Source organism: Amblyomma americanum, chromosome 3 (genome assembly GCF_052857255.1).
Source record: "Amblyomma americanum isolate KBUSLIRL-KWMA chromosome 3, ASM5285725v1, whole genome shotgun sequence".
Classification (NCBI taxonomy): domain Eukaryota; kingdom Metazoa; phylum Arthropoda; class Arachnida; order Ixodida; family Ixodidae; genus Amblyomma; species Amblyomma americanum.
In genome coordinates, this window is record NC_135499.1 from 183,783,601 (window position 1) to 183,801,437 (window position 17,837).

The following is a 17,837-nucleotide window of genomic DNA, read 5'->3' on the forward strand; positions in this document are numbered from 1 at the left end:
AACAGCGCTACTCCAGAAAAGATGGTTATCTTGAATTCTTAGCTGGCGCACGTCGAGGACAAAACGCGGGAAACCCCGGAGGCGCCCATGACCTCGTCAGTTTCAGTGCAGTGAACTCGCAGAGCGCCAACCACTCTGAATTAGCTTCTTTTGAAAAAATGCTTTTTTTTTCTCTTCCTTCCGCGCTCAAAGCGCTGGGGATCCAAAATATCAGCCTCATGAGCGTATGTTCCGAGATGTCGGTCCTGTGGGCGCTCCAGAAGTGCTAGGTGCTCCAGCGTGCTTGTAATCTCTATCAGAGCCCGGGTGGTCATTTTGACCACTATCCGGTGGGCAGGTTGTGATGACGCAGCAATGTCACGTGACCTAGGTGGCCCGCCTGTCTTCTAGATTGCTCTCTGGCAACCACCTGCCAAAGCCATGCCCATGATGTTTCGCTCACAACGCTGACACCAGATTTTCTGGTGAACGGGGCCATTAACGCTGTCGCGTTGATACTGGTTCAGTCCCACAATTGCTCTGTGTACCAGTCTTCCTGGTTTACAAAAAATAGCTAGCTCACATGTTAAGAGGGGCGCCCTGCTTAACTAATACCTACCATATAACCGCAACTCCAGTCTTCGTATTCGCTGAGAGTACGAACAAATAAAAGAAAGCTCCTTTCACGGCGCGACTTGCCTACGACTTTGACTGTTGGGCCTACTTTGCCCTGGGCCTCCTTTGCCCTGGGCCCCCTTTCTATTACGATAGCCTTGCGGCGTGCAACAGACGAAACACACGCATCGCGCCAGCAGCTGTCGTGATCAGGTCACAGGCCACGAACAAACGTCGCTTTTTCTCCTGCCGAGGTCTCCGTCTGCGACCTCAATCGAGACTGAGAGTAAAACGTCCTCTTCGACGTCTATAAAATTTCCTCTGCTCTCCGTAAAGCAGCGAACAATCAAAGCAGCCTTTGGCGAGAGCGCAAAAAAGTAGCGCGGCTTCACGTCTAAAATTGAGCGCTGCTCACCGCCTGGCCCAGCGCAACAGGAAACAAAATTCCTGCCAGTAGCTCGCGCGAGGTCAGACGCTATTTCTTCGCTAAGGAGCAATCATCTTGTCTCGGAAGCGCTCCTAAATCACGACTCTCTTTTAGAACGTCGATCGTGTTATCCGCACGACTTCTACACAGAGCATCCTACCGCTGCATGCAGCGTTCACCTTCGTGATAAGTACGCCTGTTTTGTCACGCTTCTCAGTCCAGCTGCGGGCCTCGAGACGAACTCTTCCTGCCACCCACCGCTGGTTCAGTGCTTCGCTTCGTTCCTTCGCGTGCAGAAGCAGCAGCAGTGGTGGCTGTAACGGTGAGCGCTTTAAACTAAAGAGAACGAAAACGATAAGGAAAACAAAAAAAGGACGCCACGAAGAGAGCGAATCGAGCATTCTTAAGGCGCGTGCCGGCTGGGTGTCCAGGACTACCGAAGCCAATAAACACACAAAAAAGCAGAGAGCAGAAACAAAGCAGCGCGCGCGGAGGCCATATGCGCGTGCTGCTCACGTCTTTCACGAACCCGCTCTGCGTGGCGCGGGCCACGTCGACGCCCCTCCGACCGGACTGTGTGCCGCCGGTGAAGCAGCGGTGTGGTCCGCTCCCGAAAGCGCGAGTAACGCGAGCGCATAGAGGAGCAGCGGCAGCGGCACGAACCCCGCGAGAAGACAAAGTGCCCTTGTCTAGGGTAACGCGCGTGGCTCATTTAGGATGCGATCCAGGTCAGCGCTTCGCCTTCTTAGCAAGCACCGCTGCCGCCGTCGTGTTTCTGGGCACCGCTAATGCAGGCGTATCGCTCGCTCGCTCAGCAGTTCTATGGGAAGAAGAAAGGAAGCGTCCAGCAGCACGCGCCGTGGTCTCGGACGAGGGATGATGCGCCTGCATCTCCTACCCAAGGGACGCGAAGAAAGCAACAGTATCTCGCCCATAATGTGGACGCATCTTGAGAAGGAGACACAGCTCCGAGAAGAAGGGCCGATTGGCCGGCTGAGGATGCATGCGCCGAGGGTTCGGCTTGTTCGGTGCGCGTGTACCCCTCCTTCTCGTGCGCGTGCAGTCCCGCAACGGCAGCGCACGATTGCAAGCCGGGGGGCGACGGCCGTTCTTTCAATTAGTCTAAGTGGAACGTGTCCCGGAGCGCCGCCGCGCCTCGGCCGTGCATATCGTCGGTCCCTGCGGTGAGAGTGGACGCCCCCAACGAGAAAACAAGGGTGCGTCTAGAAGAATATAAGGGCCCTGGGCAATTGGATGGGGCTTTTTTTAGACGCGACGATGCTTTTGCATGGGAATACGGCGCGGTTAAGTCGCTGAGCAAGTAAATGTATCGTCTTCATCGACGCCGAGGGGAGGCGTCGATTCGTGCTTTCCTTAGTGCGGTTCGTTATGTATACGCACACTCACTCGATCACGACCACGTTCTTCTTGCTCTAGGGGAGAGCAGAAAGCGGAGGGCATCGTGTATGCGGCCTCGCCGCCTACATACGCCTGCTCTCTATCTTAACTAATATAATTTCCTAATAATGAAACTGGTAAGACAACACCGTAATGCAACAGCGTCAACGCGTTGTACTCCAGGAAAATCGAGAACAAGAAATGACGCACGGGGGAAAAAAAACAACGAAAGTTAATGTCGAGAAAATCATGGGAGCCGCTTTGCGAACTTGAAGCTCTGTATACAAGACGATATCGCATCACTTTCGCTATTTGAATACGGAGCGTTGCCGCTCCATGCAAGCTTCGCATAAAAGTAAAGGAATGTGAAAGGAAACGGACAAGAGCGAAGTAGGTTAGTTTCGTAAGAGCCTGGCGTTGTTGAAACTTCAAGAACAGAAGATCTTGCAAGCTGGGTGTCTTCGAGGACATTTGTCGCCGCGTCACCGACATCCGATGTTACAGCAAACGAAATGGGGGCATTCAACAAACAAACAAAACAAAAAACGAAGGTTCTTTTTTTTTTTCCGGCGAGCAAGAGCGCGAGGTCGCTGTCGGGTACCTCCTCTCCTTTTTCTCCAAACTGATGATGATAATGTATTTTAAATGATGCAAGGATATCTGGGGCTAAACGGCGCCACGGCACAAGGTGTTATCCGTCTACTCAAGGTGGGGTCAAGAACGCATTTCCCAAGCGTTTCGCTCCAAACAAGCTAAGCATAAAGTTTGGGGAACGCTTGTACCAATCGTATCACTGGTGGGTACCCGGAATCACTGTAGATCGAAACTACCAGGCTACCTGCAGCTTTCATCAAACTGGATGGCGTTCCAGCTATGGTCGCCAAGTGCCGTTGGTAAACCAGGCCACTCAATCTTAAAATCGGCCGTTCGCTCTTCTGAATATGCAATGCAGTTTCTTTCCATGCTCATGCCCGTTTTCCTTACGAAACGAACCCTTCTGCGATAAATGAAACAAGGCTCTAAAGTGTTACAAGCATTCCAGTTCGATTCCCCAGCTCCGAAAAGAAAAAGATCTTAGTACGCAAGACAAAGATAGCACGGGGGCAGACAGGCCTATGACGGTCAGCAACCTCTTGCTTAGGCGTCGCGAATTGCAAAATACGCACGTGCGAGCACGTGCATCGTCTCGTACATTCACCGCGCAGAAATATGCGGTGGAATAAAAAACACAACATTGGCAACCCTCCGCGGTAAAACCGTCATATCAGGTTACTCCGGAATGTTTGCATCTGCGAGTCAAGGCGGGATAGAAGGAGGAGGCAAATGAAAGAAATGCTAGGGCACGCGAAAAGCACGACTGATCAGTATTCCGCCGAAGAGCGGCACGACCTTATTTTCGGCACGCCGACACCGCGCTGCGCAACCCTTTCAGACCATCCGCGTCCCGAAATCAAACCCATTCCTTGGCCGTAGGCAGAAACCAGGCGTGGCTCCAGACGGGACAAGAGAGTAAAAAAAAAAAGCAGGAAAACTTAATAAAAAGAAAACCACTGCCAGCCGAGGCGCTGCCGAGCCGACCAGCAGCCAGAGACATTTATGGGCGCCATTCGCCATGCATTTCGCATCTCAGCTACCTTTTCTTTGTTTTTGTTTTTTCCCTGGAAAGAGGGAAAATAAACAAACCCTATGCGCAGGCTCTCTCGCGACGCCGCTTGAAAAAAAGAAAAAAACCGCTGCTCTCTCTTCTTTGCCTGCAGGCGCTTCTGCTTATCCAGCGCATTTCTAGCTCCGTCTCGGAACATTCTCCGATACAGTGTTACGTCTCGCGCTTGTCTCTCGGTCTATATACTCCGGGTCGTCGATAGCGTTAAGTGCGCGACGTCGCCGCGTTGCGCTAAAGCCGCGATCGCAATCAGTGGAGGCTGCGCGCAGTCGCCTCATCTTGAGCGCTGGTTTGCATGTGTGCTTACGAATGCACAATGCCATTGTCGATTCTTACGGGTAAGCGTTCTTTTCCTTTTTTCTTGTACTGTCTTTCGCGCGAAGAAATCTTAACGAGGTATGTACGACGTAAAACTTGTCACGGGCGTCCAACCCTGCGTAACCTATCTATACAGGCGCCTCCTTCTTTTCGCGGAGGTAACAGATGGTAGAGTCGGCGCGAGGAACGGCGATCTGTCCTCCTTACTATAGCGATAGCTGCAGTTTCCTCTAAGGGATAAAATAAGCCTTAGACGCCCTCATCTCTACTTTGTAATGCGCATGTGAGCAGAAAAATAAAAATAAAAATGAACAGCATACCAGCGATTGCAAGGCGCTATACTTCAGGAGGAAAGTTAGATAAACTCTCACTAGCAAGATAAAGCTATAGAAGACTAAGCAAAGAATGCTTTATAATGTTCGTCTTAAGGAACCGAGAAGTTGGTGAGGAAAATTCTATTCTGGGAACGCTGCGGTGTGAGAGCGAGCTGCGGTAACAGTGACCAGTTGGTGAGAAGGAATTTCGAAGGAAGTGTGCGCTCTCTCTTCCCTCGTGCGGTGAGCTCTTTGATGCATCTACAGGGAAGATCCTCACTTATTGGACAAACAGATGGCTGCTGTGCTGATCGTGTACAGCAGTACACTAATGCCACGCACACATGCTATAAAGCTAGCCATCATCGTCATCAGCTGCAGCCCACCTACGCCCACTGCGGGACAAAGGCCTCTCACATTCATCTCCAGTTTACCCTGTCCTGCTCCAGAGACTGTCCCACTCTAGCCAAGAAAAGTATCTAGTCTCATGCACCCACCTTACTCTCTCTTTCCCCACCTGTACGATCCGATTCTCTTCGTGTCTACTGTGTTACTCTAACCAACCATCGTATGCCTGCTCTGTGCGTGTCCGCAGAGCGTGCCCGAATGTCTGCAGAGCACGTGCGCAAGTCCTGTTCAAGCACGTTTCCTCCTCCTCCTCCTCATTTCCGCTATAAGATATCATTAACCAGTAGTTGTTCCCTTATCCAGGCCGCGGTGGTTGAGTGGTTATGGCGCTCGGCTGCCGGCCTGAAAGACGCGGGTTCGATCCCGGCCGCGGCGGTCGAATTTCGATGGAGGCGAAATTCTAGAGGCCCGTGTGCTGTGCGATGTCAGTGCACGTCAAATAACCCCAGGTGGCCGAAATCTCCGGAGCCCTTCACTAAGGCGTCCCTCATAGCCTGAGTCGCTTTGGGACGTTAAACCCCCATAAACCAAACCCTTAGCCACGCTGTCCTCTTTGTGCCCCTAAAAACACATGCATTTCTGCTTCGTTAACACCGCATGCCTTCAAACCCGGCTTTTCGCTATAAAACTGCGGTATTTATACTTAATGCGACTGCAGCGGCGGTGTTGCCATCTGTCCGTCCTTATTGTCCGGGTTGTCCACTTCATCAGCTTTGGCGGACACATCGGGGCCATGCGCCCTTGGTGTTAAACGTAGCCCCGTGCGCTTCTTCTTCGTCCGGCTCATTTGGCAGCCAGCGCTCTGTATACCTTCGTAAGCCCGCGGTCGCTGTCTGTGTCGTTGACCGCCTTGTTTATTTTCTCTTTTTTTTTTCTTTATCAGCGCGAATTCCCAAGGAGCGTCGTAAACGGAGACGCGAAGTGAAGTCGAGACGTATTTATTACCCCCGTTCCGGTCAGCGTAAATGCGCGCACGCGTCCCAAGGACTGCCCGCTGCGCAGGTTTGGGGACACATCGAGCGCAAGAGTTGAGGTCGTCAGTGTCCCCGGCGAGTGACCAGGATGTACGACCCAACTTCTGCCGGGGCTGCCAGGCCAGTTTATTATGCCGCGGCCCAGCTGTTAGCCTTCGCTTCAGCTTGGCCCCCTAATGCGAGCGAGCTGAGGAAACGACCGGCTGACTGACTCGTTAATTGCTGACCGATGCGAGTTCTTGCTGATCCGAAGGCCTTTGCATATTTTACGAGAAATGCGTGAATACGTCCGCCGTTTTACTGATGTGGTGCCCCGTGTTTCGGTACGAGGATAAACTTTATCGCTCCATCCTTAATGCTATAAGATGACAGCGCATGTTTAATGCAGTGAATGGAGGGCCGAATAAAGTCAACAAAAAACTAGTTTATAGCAGAAACATCGTGCTTTGCGTGGACACAGGGAGCCCGTCATCGCTCTTTTATACACGACTCGGCAAACCTGATCTCCTTAACACGTTTATTTCCTTCAAGTCATGAGGCAGTACTCGGTGCATCAAAAAATAACAGTAAAAGGGCTACCCACCTGGAAATTAGTTTTGAGTTTTCATTTAACTTAAGCCATGGCGCTTACTCCACCATCACATACGCAGAATTAGCACATTTTTTTCGTTCTTATCCACCGCAGGCCATGTCAGCGAGCAACCGCTGGGAACCTTTTTAGCGACGATCATGATTCATATGCCCATGTTTGGTCCTTCACACCTGCAGCGGCGAAATTTGAACGCAGATTTAACTTTAATTGTGCACTTGCTTTCGCTCATCCGTTTCCTTTAAAACCAAACGCTGAAGCTTCTTTCTGGATGGTACAAAACTGTTCACAAAAGAAAATAAAATAGCAGATCGTTTAGCGTGGGTATGCGCTTAATATCGTGCAGTCGCACTAGTTACGGTGGGTACTTAAGGTAACTAAGTGGTAAATGCATTTGACCTAAGACCTTTGGCCTAAAGGCATTCATCCGGAAGTCACTTACCATGATGGCCTTTGCCATAAGGCCTTTGACCTAAGGGCTTTACCACAAACGCTTTGACCTAAAGGCATTTACTTTGAAGGCCTTCATTCCGGTGTACCCTTCACCAAGGTGAAGGCCTACCTAGTAGGTTGCCCACAACCCGTTAGGCAGTCGGGTCGCCTGCCACAAAGCAGGCTCCAGGGACGTACTACTGGGGACAAAAGTTTCCGGGGCGCGAGTTCTATAGGAAAAAAACGTTTATTGTAGCTGTCGCCTGATATTGTGAAGAGAGGAGGGAGCATTTAGTCATTTAACGCCTTGATACAATATCAGGCGACTGGGTAGCGAGGTGGAGCTACAATAAACGTGTTTCCTAGAACTCGCGTCCCGGAAACTTTTGTCCCCAGTAGTACGCACGCAAGTACGTACTTATGCCCGAAATCGGAAAATGCGCCTAGCAGTGCTTCCGCACTAAAAAAAAGAAAAAGAAATATACGCAGGTGATCAAACAACCTCATGCGACAAACCTGCGTTAGCAGTACTGGTTTTACATTTCGCTTTTGCATTGATCGCCTTCCCATCGCGTCTTTGAATTAGATATTGCCGTCACTTTTGCACTTCGCTGCTTCATGTGCTTCTGGTGGGCGGAGAGAGTGGGAGCTGCACTTCTACCGTCGGGGTCCGGAGGTGCACCCACCGAAGGACGACCCGGAGGAGGCACCTTCCGAATCCGGAGGGTTCCCGGGAGGAGCCCCGATGAGCTCCGATCCGCTGGGGGCGCCGTGGGATCAAAGCTTCACACAGAGACATCGAAAGAGGACTGTATTCCGAAAGCAGTAAAAAAAAAATGGAAAGGAGAATGTGTTTTTGTGAGTAAGTTGAGTTTTCTTGGCTAACCTTTCCTACTTGACTCTTTCGAATGCGTACCACGAGTGTGCCCATGTCCTTGGTCGTACTGAGGCGGTAGGTAGATTTGCGAGTGAAACAATGCCTCTCTGTCACTTCTGAGCGTAGTGTTTATCGCGCAATGCGCTTCGCGTTCGCCTTCAAGTTTTCCCGTTTCCAGGCCTAGCAAAGTCCTCGAAGACCCTCCTTCGCCCTCGCGCCAAGGGGCCATAAACAAGAGCGTGTCTCCGCATTGAAAAAAAAATAAATCGAAACGTGTGTACAATGCTAGGTTGGCTACTGTAAGCGTCCTTGAAGTAAACACACGCCTGCTCGAAATAGCAACATTTCCATTATAGAGACAGCGAGCACAGGGAGCCATTTTCGCTTCCTCCGCAGGCGATGTGCTGTCCTCCCGTTTGGCGATAGAATCCCTCCTCCAGACTGTGTGCAGCGCTGCGTGGCGGTGTGTTCGTGCGACACAGATTCCAATAGGCGAGAGTTCAAGGGTATACATATCGGCGAGGCGCGGGGGTGTCGGCCGGCGGGGTTACGAGAACAACGCGCGATGCGATAACCATCTATCCAGCTTGGAAAGCGTCGGTCCTCCGTAGGTCGAGTGCAACCGTGGTCGAGTGCGACGGCCCGTACGGGATGCGTAGGGCAACTTTCCCCTGGTGAAAGCGACGGCAGGCTATGGCGGCAGGAAACGCCCGCAGCCATTGTGAAGCGTTCACCGGCGACCCCCCCCCCCCCCCCTCTTTCCCTCCGAGTTATTTTCACCGATAGTTTCTCCCTTTTCTTGCCTTTCTGCGAGAATATGGTGCTGAAATAAAACCGAAACTTTTCGATACCGACCGCATTGCGAAACCGCGTATGCGTCGACTGTGCGACCGTTCGTTGCTTTTCCTCAAGCCGAGACATGTGGTGCTTTGCTCTCTCAGATCGCTGCCAAGTTTTCCTCTATAGCGCGCTCCTTCAGGTAGGTACCGGCCGTGGTGGCGCGCTGAGCGTAAGGCAGGGACTCGACCGTTAACTTGCACGAACTGAAGCTGTGAGCACCTTTCCGCGTTCGTGCCTGCAGCTGTAAACTAAGAAACTTTGGCGCGCCTCAGGAACTCATGTTCCTGTGACTTGATACCGACAGACTCACTCGGTCGCTCGCCCTCTCACTCACTCACTCACTCACTCACTCACTCACTCACTCACTCACTCACTCACTCACTCACTCACTCACTCACTCACTCACTCACTCACTCACTCACTCACTCACTCACTATTTATACGTTGCTTAAACGCAAATCCTGCAGCTCTCCCAGCTAGTACCGAATTCAGTTAACTCATGATGCGCCCATGAAAATAATGTGGTAACGAGTTCATCGGTGATAAAATCGAACCTCGTTATAACGAAGCGGTTTATAACGAATTAACGGATAGAATGAAGGAATGATGATTCCCCTTGGAAGCTCCGTCCGCACGGACTATAACGAAGCTACGGCTATAACGAAGTAATCGCGGGGTCCCTCAACTTCGTTATAACGAGGTTCAGCTTATTTTGTTCGCTTATCTATTGCAAGCAGTCATCACTAGTGTAAGCGTTACTTTTAGTTTCCAGTCTATCAGTGACAGATATGTTAAAGTGGCACAGATACAAGTAGAAGTTGACCTGCATGGATAGGACACCACGTTTTAATCACAAGGCAACCACTTTAACTGAAAACGGGGCTTTTTTATAAGCTCGAAAAGCCGAAAAATGAAGCAAAGGTGTCGTCATCACTCGCCAATATTGCAAGTTAATCTGTTTTATCGCGGATTTCGGAGGCTACGCTGCGCCGTTATTGTGGAAACCCATGATTTGGAGTAAGGACTTCGTGAGTTTGAATCGAGTGACGGGAAGATCAGTAAATCCAATTATCTCGGCGATAAATCCGTATTTTGCTGCTGTATAAACGTCAACATAACCAAAAGAACCGTACAATATTTTCTTTTTTTTTAACTGAGAACTATAGTTGAATGAAGCCCTCAGTGACCCGTCCCTCAATTATTCGTGAAATGGCTCACTAAAGCTAGCTGTAGCGGTGCACGGACCTCAGTGCTGGATACATGGCTTACCAGGGCCAGCGCTTGGTATTGCCATTACACATTGCTCGTTGCGTTTCAGAAATTCTTCCTAGGTATCTTTCCTACACTATCTTCTTTTTTTTCCCCACTCGAGGGCTAAGCGTTGTATATCCCGTCCGAACAGCCCATGCGCGCGTAACTAATGACACCCTTGTCAGCACCTTTGTCCTGTCCGCTGAAAAAAATGTGAGAACAGAAGCAGGAACTTGTAGAGAGATACAATGTCTGTCTAGCTCACGGCGCGCTTGCTCTCACGGCTTCAATAGGTTGTCGACGGCAAGCTTATGGACCAGGGAAAATGGGCGAACAACAGAGGCAGTGACAAAAGGGGTGCAAATAGCTCCACAACAGCCCGGGCTACGTTTGAGGAGGCCACAGCTATACTTCTGGGGCCAGAGACTATACGAAATGTCGCTAGCCCTTCCAAACTCCGCATTCTTTGGCGTCTATTTCGCAAACAGTACCGCGGGGCCATTTTGCAGCGGGCCACAAAGGATAATACTCGGGGAGGCAAATTTACGCGTTCCAGTACAATAGGGAGCTCTGGCGGTGACTGACAGGAACAAGGCTTTCTTCGCTCTCTCTCTTTCTGGCATTTCCTCCTTTTTCTTCTCCTTCCGACTCTCTCCACTGAGGTGCACGCTCATTTCTAAGATATGAACACTACGTTTTTCTCTCCGTCCTCTCACCTATATGCTGTCCAGTATAAATAAGCTGCTTCTTGATGAGGTCACAAAAAAAGAAAAGATATCCCCAGATTGATGGTATCCACAAACGAACCGTGACATCCAGCTGACGTGCGTACTACTACTACTACTACTACTACTACTACTACTACTACTACTACTACTACTACTACTGCTACTACTACTCATAATAATAATAATAATAATAATAATAATAATAATAATAATAATAATAATAATAATAATAATAATAATAATAATAATGAAATCAGACATTACAGCTGATGCACGCTAAAAATTCGGGTGACACTTAAGCTCATCCTTAAGGGTATAACGCGATAGCGTTAGTGAATGCCTTCAGAGGCCTGTGGTCCTCTTTGCATATCACTTCGCAGACCCGGACACTGTTCTCTATTTTCTTTTATTTGTTTTTAAAAACTTATTTTTCCTTTTATTTACCAAAAGACACACAACGCCTTCCTCTAGCCTATAGTCGAATGAGTGTTGCTCAGAGATCAAGGTTTAATGCTCCTGGCTCACGAACCACGGGGCAGCAGTTCGAGTCCTGACTCGGCCATTTTTCTTTTCAGCGCAATTGCTCTTCTTTCTTCGGAGGCACAACGTAATGACGGTGGAATGACGTCACGACCATATAAACCAATGAGTAGTTGTGTAGTGGCGTCATCGCTGTTGTACTGTGTGATCGTTATGGGGCGTTTCAGTTACACGCGCGATGTCATATAGTTTTGTGATGTCATGATTCTCTCGAGCAATCCCGATTTTCTCCACCCTGAACGCTATCGCGTTAACAGTTTTTACGGAACAGTGACTATACTCTTCACACTGATGCTCCTGGGAGGAAGAAGGAACGAGCACGGGCCTGCCTACTGGCTCAAGCCGATCCACGCTCGCTGCCGCGTGCTGAAAGTAGGAGGGGTAAAGGATAGGAGAGCTAAGAGCGAAAGAAAAGGCACGCGCTATTATGCCCCGGGCCGATCCCGGAGGCAGTGCAATACCGAGCCGACCCGTGCCAGAGTGCTTCAAGCCAAGCACTTCGCCATATTCCAAAAATAAGTTTAATATCTTAGGTCCAAGGACCCTCAGCAGATATTAAATCAGCTATCAGGTATGAGCCAACCTGTGGTTAGCTGTGGTTAGCCAACCTTACGCTTCATATTCTATTGGCTTACGTTTCCCACAATGAGCGTTTTTTTACATACGCAGGGCAAACCGGCACAAGGAGAAGAAGCTTATAAAGGTATTATGCATATTCCAAAATGACCGTCACTAAAGCGTACGCGAAATGCGGTTGGACTTAACCTTAATTATTAAAGCAAGAACAGATGAATAGCCGCAGCGTCTGGCTAATAGTTGTAGCGTTCCGGGACTCCGCAATAACACATTTGCATAACCAGTCGATTCCACTGCGCTTGTGTGAGCACTGCGCAACACAACCCTGAACCACCCTGATCGCTGCATCAAGAGCTCAGCGATTTTCCAGAAAATGCGACCGCTCGCGTGCTGTGTCGGCCGCTTAGCATTACATCTCGTTTGCACTTCTTTCGCAATCGTAAACCACGGCTGAATCGCCGAAGTTAATCGTTCGCTTCAAATGCAACGCTCCGAGCCGAAATCAACTTTCTTCATCGCTTATTATTTCTTCATAGTATGTTCCAGACTGCTTAACATATATATGCCCGTGCTTCAGAAACCTAGCCTTGAATGTAATTTTGAGCAGATTGGGAAATGAACAGCCATTAGCGATAGCTAACAACATGCTTAGAGCAGTTAAGCGGTACGTCTATTAGGTCAAGTAATCACGGTAGATCATATATCTACGAGAGAACAACTAGAGAGCGAATAAAAACGAAGTAGATTGCGCTTTTATGTAGCTATGTTGAATTATACGCAGCGTGCTTGCTTGCGGGTATACTCTGCACATAGGCAGGTTTACAACCATTGTATATTACCGGTACTCACCTAGCTGAAGGCTGACAAAAAGGACAGAAATGAGGCCAAGAAATGTGCAGCGAGCGATGCAAAAGAAAACGTTCGGTGTAACGTTAGAAGACAGAAAGGGTCAGTCAGCACGAATTAAGGGGCAAACAGGATTTCAGGATTACTTTGGCTATAGGGGTAACCTAGCCTGCCATTTATGCAATTTCCGTGTGTCATACAATAGCAAGCTTTCTTCGAGTGGAACTTCACTTGTAGGAGGCTCTCCGAGGTTTTTTAATGAAGCAAAATCGTCGACACACAATGAAACTAACCAAGAAAATGGCGTGAACGAATAGTAAACCGGCTAAAGGAAAAGAAAGCTGTTGACAGTTTGTAATGGTTGATCTCGCGAATTTTCCTGCAATGTCGGCCTCCAAAAACGAACACATATAACGTGATAAAAAAGAAGTTTGAATGTGCAATAAGTTTGAGAAAGGTGTAGAAAGTAACTGAAATGTATACGGCGCATGGCACCAACACGTCAACAATGAGTGTGCCGTGAGTAGCTCGTCTTCTTGAGCAAGAAAAATATGTCGGTTTACATTCGCTGAGATCGTCTTCACCATGTTTATTGCAAAGTGTAGCTAAGAGATCGCCCACCAAAGAGACGTTACTCGCTTGTGTACCTTCATGTACACATGGCATCTGCACAAGGTACACATGTCATGTATAGGTTGCCACTTCCGGAATTTCATCATTCCTCAGCCGACCGGAAGGAGTATGAAGAGTCGTTTCATGAGCAGAGAACTTTCCTTCGCGCCTTGCCATGCAAAGCAACGAAGTTGCATAACTTTTACACCCTTGGTAACCAGCCGCAGAGATAATGTCTGGTGTAGCGTTGCAAGAAACGCCGCTTCACAAGTGCGCTGCAGAATGCGACCACATGCTTCCTGGACGCAGCGCTGCGGCAGAATCACCGGAAGGGATGGAAGGCTTCCGTTTTTGTTGACCCCAGGGCCGCAGTGCGCCGGGGTGCCTCTGGGCGCTGCCGCTGGGGAGGCGGGGAGGAGCCAGGCACACACACACACGCGCAAACTTGCGCGTGGCGGCTCTGGTAGGGGATGCCTTGACCTTGGAGGCGCGAGAGCTGCCGCCGGCGCCGTGCTGCTGCGGGCTACGGCGCGCTGCTCGCGACGCTGAGGCCGGCGCTCGCGCGGGCCCCGGCGCTCCGAGGCGGCGGCAGCATCTCTTCTTCCCCTCGCTTGGCGGCGACCCGGTTCGGCGGCGGCGGCGACCGGTCCTGCCACTCCTTGGGCGCCCCCTTCTTGCCGCCCGAGGAAGAGAACCTGTCCCGACGAAAAATCCGCGCGCCGCTCGCGACCGCGCTCGGCTCCTGCTGCTTGCTCGGCGGCCTCCGCTGCTGCCTGTTGCTCTTCTCTCGCGCCGCCAACGTGGAGTTGTTCCTCGCTCGTCAGCCTCTCGTCGTCCAGCGCTTCTTCTTCTTCTTCCGTGCGTGCGTGTGTGCGTGAGTGCGTGGAGTGACGACCACCCGCCTCCCCCCCCCCCCCTTTTCCGTCTCGGGCCTGGACGCCGGGTTGAGCGGTTGCGACTACACTACTGCCAGTGGACGACGCGACGCTGCTTTTTCTAGCGCGCTGACCATCCTGGATTGACTCACCGATAGTCAGAGGAGAGGAAAGAAAAGAGTGGACCAGCGACGGAGGTCGTCTCATCGCGTTTTGAGAGATAACGGTTGTGTTCCGGTGCCCGGGATCTTTGGCTCGCGCTGTGTCACAGCACGCCGGACAGAGAAGCCTTGAGAACGAAACAGGTGAGAGAGCGTGTGATGAAGTATTTCTCTTCTGGCCGTGACGATCGGTCTCGAGGGGAGTGTGAGGAAGGGCTTGGTGGTTTAGTGGAGCGACTGCCGCTTTATCGAAAGCGATCTATTGCATCCAAGCTGTAATCTTCCATACGTGCCGTCTGACGTGTCCGTAGCGGGTGGTTTAGCTTGCGTTAATTACCGTTGTTTGATCTGTGCACTTTTTGTTAAAGCAAAAATCCGATAGCCAGAAATTGTCAGGCTGTGCTATTTCCTGGTGTAAACTGATACTTAAGGTTCGCCTACTTGCATCTATTCCATTGTGAACGTCGTAGCCACAGACATAGCATGCGTCACGACTGAAGAGTTCCATTTTGCACGCATCCCCATTCTCATCTGTGCCTTTCCACTGTGAGAACTATATTTACCGCAAAACTCGAACTTAAGATTAGTGCGCACAGAAGAAAAAAAAAAACACTACTTGCAATTCGGCGCACGATAAGTCTTCTAACTCGAACCATATTTTCGTTCATTCGAAGCCCAGCTGCTGAATTTGTCAGTGTGTCATGTGCACCGTTAGTTTCCTTTTCCACGTAGCACACATTAAGATGACGATAAGGAACAGAAAATGAATGAGTAGAAACAGTTTCGGAAAATCCTTCATTGCTTTCACAATCCACGGCACAAAACAAGAGAAAAAAAATTGTAGAAGGGAACGCTTCCAAAGTGGGACTCCTGGGCCGTCCACTAAACCTATAAAGCCTTGCGCCCAGCCGCAGCAGATTCCGATGGGTGCTCAGCTAATATTATTAACGCGGCTCTGACGGAACCCCGTTAATACTAAAGTCTTGAAAAATGACACCTGTATTTCTTCTTATCGCTTCGCATCGACGCTGCCCATCTTTTTGCGTGCCCTGTTGAGACATCCAAATGGCGACCAGCCAAGATGGACCAAAGCAGCCACTTATAATTCGATCTTCTTCATGCATCGGTCTGGACAAAAACAAAAAATAAAGTTGCTATGTCTGAATATCTTCCATATTGAAGTTGCATCACGTTCCAAAAGGCAAACGCTTGCTCCTGACGCTAGAAGATATCGATGTGCTTGAATTATGTATGATTTTCTTCAGTGCGTAAATTGTTAAGCTGCCTAATGGATTGAATTAACCGCTTGCGCTCAAAAAAGACAACCACGAAGCAGGTTTGGGCTTCCATGTCTGAAGTAATCAGATCGCTCGCCGCCACAACGGAAGGTCTAAATAGGATACTGGTCTTGAGCGTGAGTTAATCAGCCTTTCCCGTAATCGAAAAGCCAACTTCCCTGACTAGCAAGAATCTCAATGGCGGTGACCTCACCCGTCGGCTACATAGCTGTTGAGGGGTTCTTCCCGCAGAAGTCAACTCTTCGAGCTGTGTAAATTTCCTTGTGAGCTGAAATCTTCGCAGATCAAGTTTATTTTGATTCGCTCTGCGCCCGTATTGCGCTCAGAGTTAAGACACTGCTCCTTCGCGCAGCGAGCCATCCTTTTTTTTTCTTTTTTTAATGCGGCGACTTTGCTGACATATCTGCCAGCGCTGGTTTCGTCACAAACTGCATACGCGGGCGAAGAGACATCCTTCACTCACGTTTCTTCCGACCGAAATATGTCTCTTGTCTACTTACGATATCATACAGCCACGATAGTCATCGACTACTCCACGATAGTCATCGACGCCATTTTGAAGCTGTTCGCACTAGCGAGCACCGCCTCTTTACGCCGTCGCAACACAACGAGGGCAGGCAGTCATACAAAGCCGGAAATTGAGCACATTTTTCGGTGTACGGCATGGGAACGTGGCTCTCATCGGTGAAAATTCTGTCGCTACATGAATAATTAATTTCTACGTGGGTATTAAAGTAAGCCAAATCTGCATTGCAGGCGGGACACTGAACACCGCCGTTGGATTTTTCACTTCACGTCGCGCTCTTCGCTAGATTTGTACTTTTTTATTCAACTTCTTTGACTTTGTTCTTGTATTGTCCTACGTACGTCGCCCCCCCCCCCCCCCCCCCCCTATGTAATACCCTGGGAAGGGTCCTTAAGGGATCAATAAATGATGATGATGATGATGAAATATATCGACCTGAGCGCATTGTTGAGAGTCATGGACGTCTTAGCACTGTGTACACGCGTAAGAGGCCACGACAGAGCCTACTGCTGCAACGGAAAATGTTTTCTACCAAAGATATCATGCGTTGTCGGGATTGGGGCGGGAGACCACAGTTTGATCACTGGCGTTTTCCAAACCGCTGACGTGTTAACGTAGCGATCTAAATTCTTGCCGCGGAGGGAACGCTGTTAAGAGCTCTGTATATTCAAGCCCAATTTTAGCTGCGCTGTCAATACCGCTCGTCGGTTCAAGAAATAAAAACTTCCAGACGTCAAGGCGCATCTCACGACGTCGGCTGCATCGTTTAGCAGAACCTTTGTACCAAGAAAAGCCTCTTCTCTGCAGGCTATGCCTTTTCCGGGAAAAACAAATCATTTCTTTAACTGCTGCCTCGGCAGATCATTTACGTACACTACATCCGTTTAGGCCGCACACAGGGTTCAGTGAAAAAAAAAAATAAAGAAAAAGAGCGGCAGAAAGCGGAGCGTTTTTTTTTTCTTACTTCATAGCATGTAAGGACATTACGCTCGCTCGCCAAGTATGCTAGTCTTCCACGCGGAAACGACAGCGTGTCAAGCCAGAGGAAGTGCCAGGTCGTCTGGGTCTCAAAAAAGACAAACTCCGCTCAGTGCACTCAATTGGGCGGACGAGAATAACGCACTGCATTGTTTCGGTGCCGCGGCGCACACAGATGAGTCTGCCTGAAGAGGCCGGAAAACGATGCGCAGAAGAGCTTTTGTTAACACCAGTTCTGCGCAGAAAGAAGCGGGTCAGGTACTGCTCTGATTGAACTTAATGTGGCGCCTAAATGAGGCGTTCTGCATTAGTGCAAGCTAAGCAAAGTATATACGGTCTGTAGTACCCCAGGAAGTTGTTCGTTAAGTGTATAACTTTGGGGAAAATGGAGGGTTATTTTATGCTCAAGAAATATTCTGTATGGTTATATGTAACGACACGCGGTTTCGCTTACTATATATTACAACGGCGAAGGCGTGGTCACCCCACACCAGAACTTTTGTCGGATGCCGGCAGCCGTTCAGTAGGGCGTCATTAACAGGGAATGCATATTGGACAGAAATTCAAAATGTGCCTCAGGCCAAGCACGCTTAATAGCCCACTTAAACTGCC

The 17,837-nt window shown here is 49.7% G+C and overlaps 1 protein-coding gene and 1 pseudogene across 3 annotated transcripts in view; one reads left to right on the plus strand and one right to left on the minus strand.

Annotated features, from left to right (window-relative positions):
• LOC144125610 (uncharacterized) overlaps window positions 1–17,837 on the plus strand; it is a 281,500-nt gene that overhangs the window by 57,177 nt on the left and 206,486 nt on the right. The window contains exon 1 of one of the 3 annotated variants that reach the window (XM_077659138.1): window positions 13,950–14,567. The exons of the other annotated variants lie outside the window; for them this stretch is intronic. The gene's annotated coding sequence lies outside the window, so the exon portion shown is untranslated. Of the gene's footprint in view, window positions 1–13,949; window positions 14,568–17,837 lie in introns of those variants that run through there. 3 annotated transcript variants of the gene reach the window in all.
• On the minus strand, window positions 11,781–11,953 carry LOC144126427 (U2 spliceosomal RNA; annotated as a pseudogene).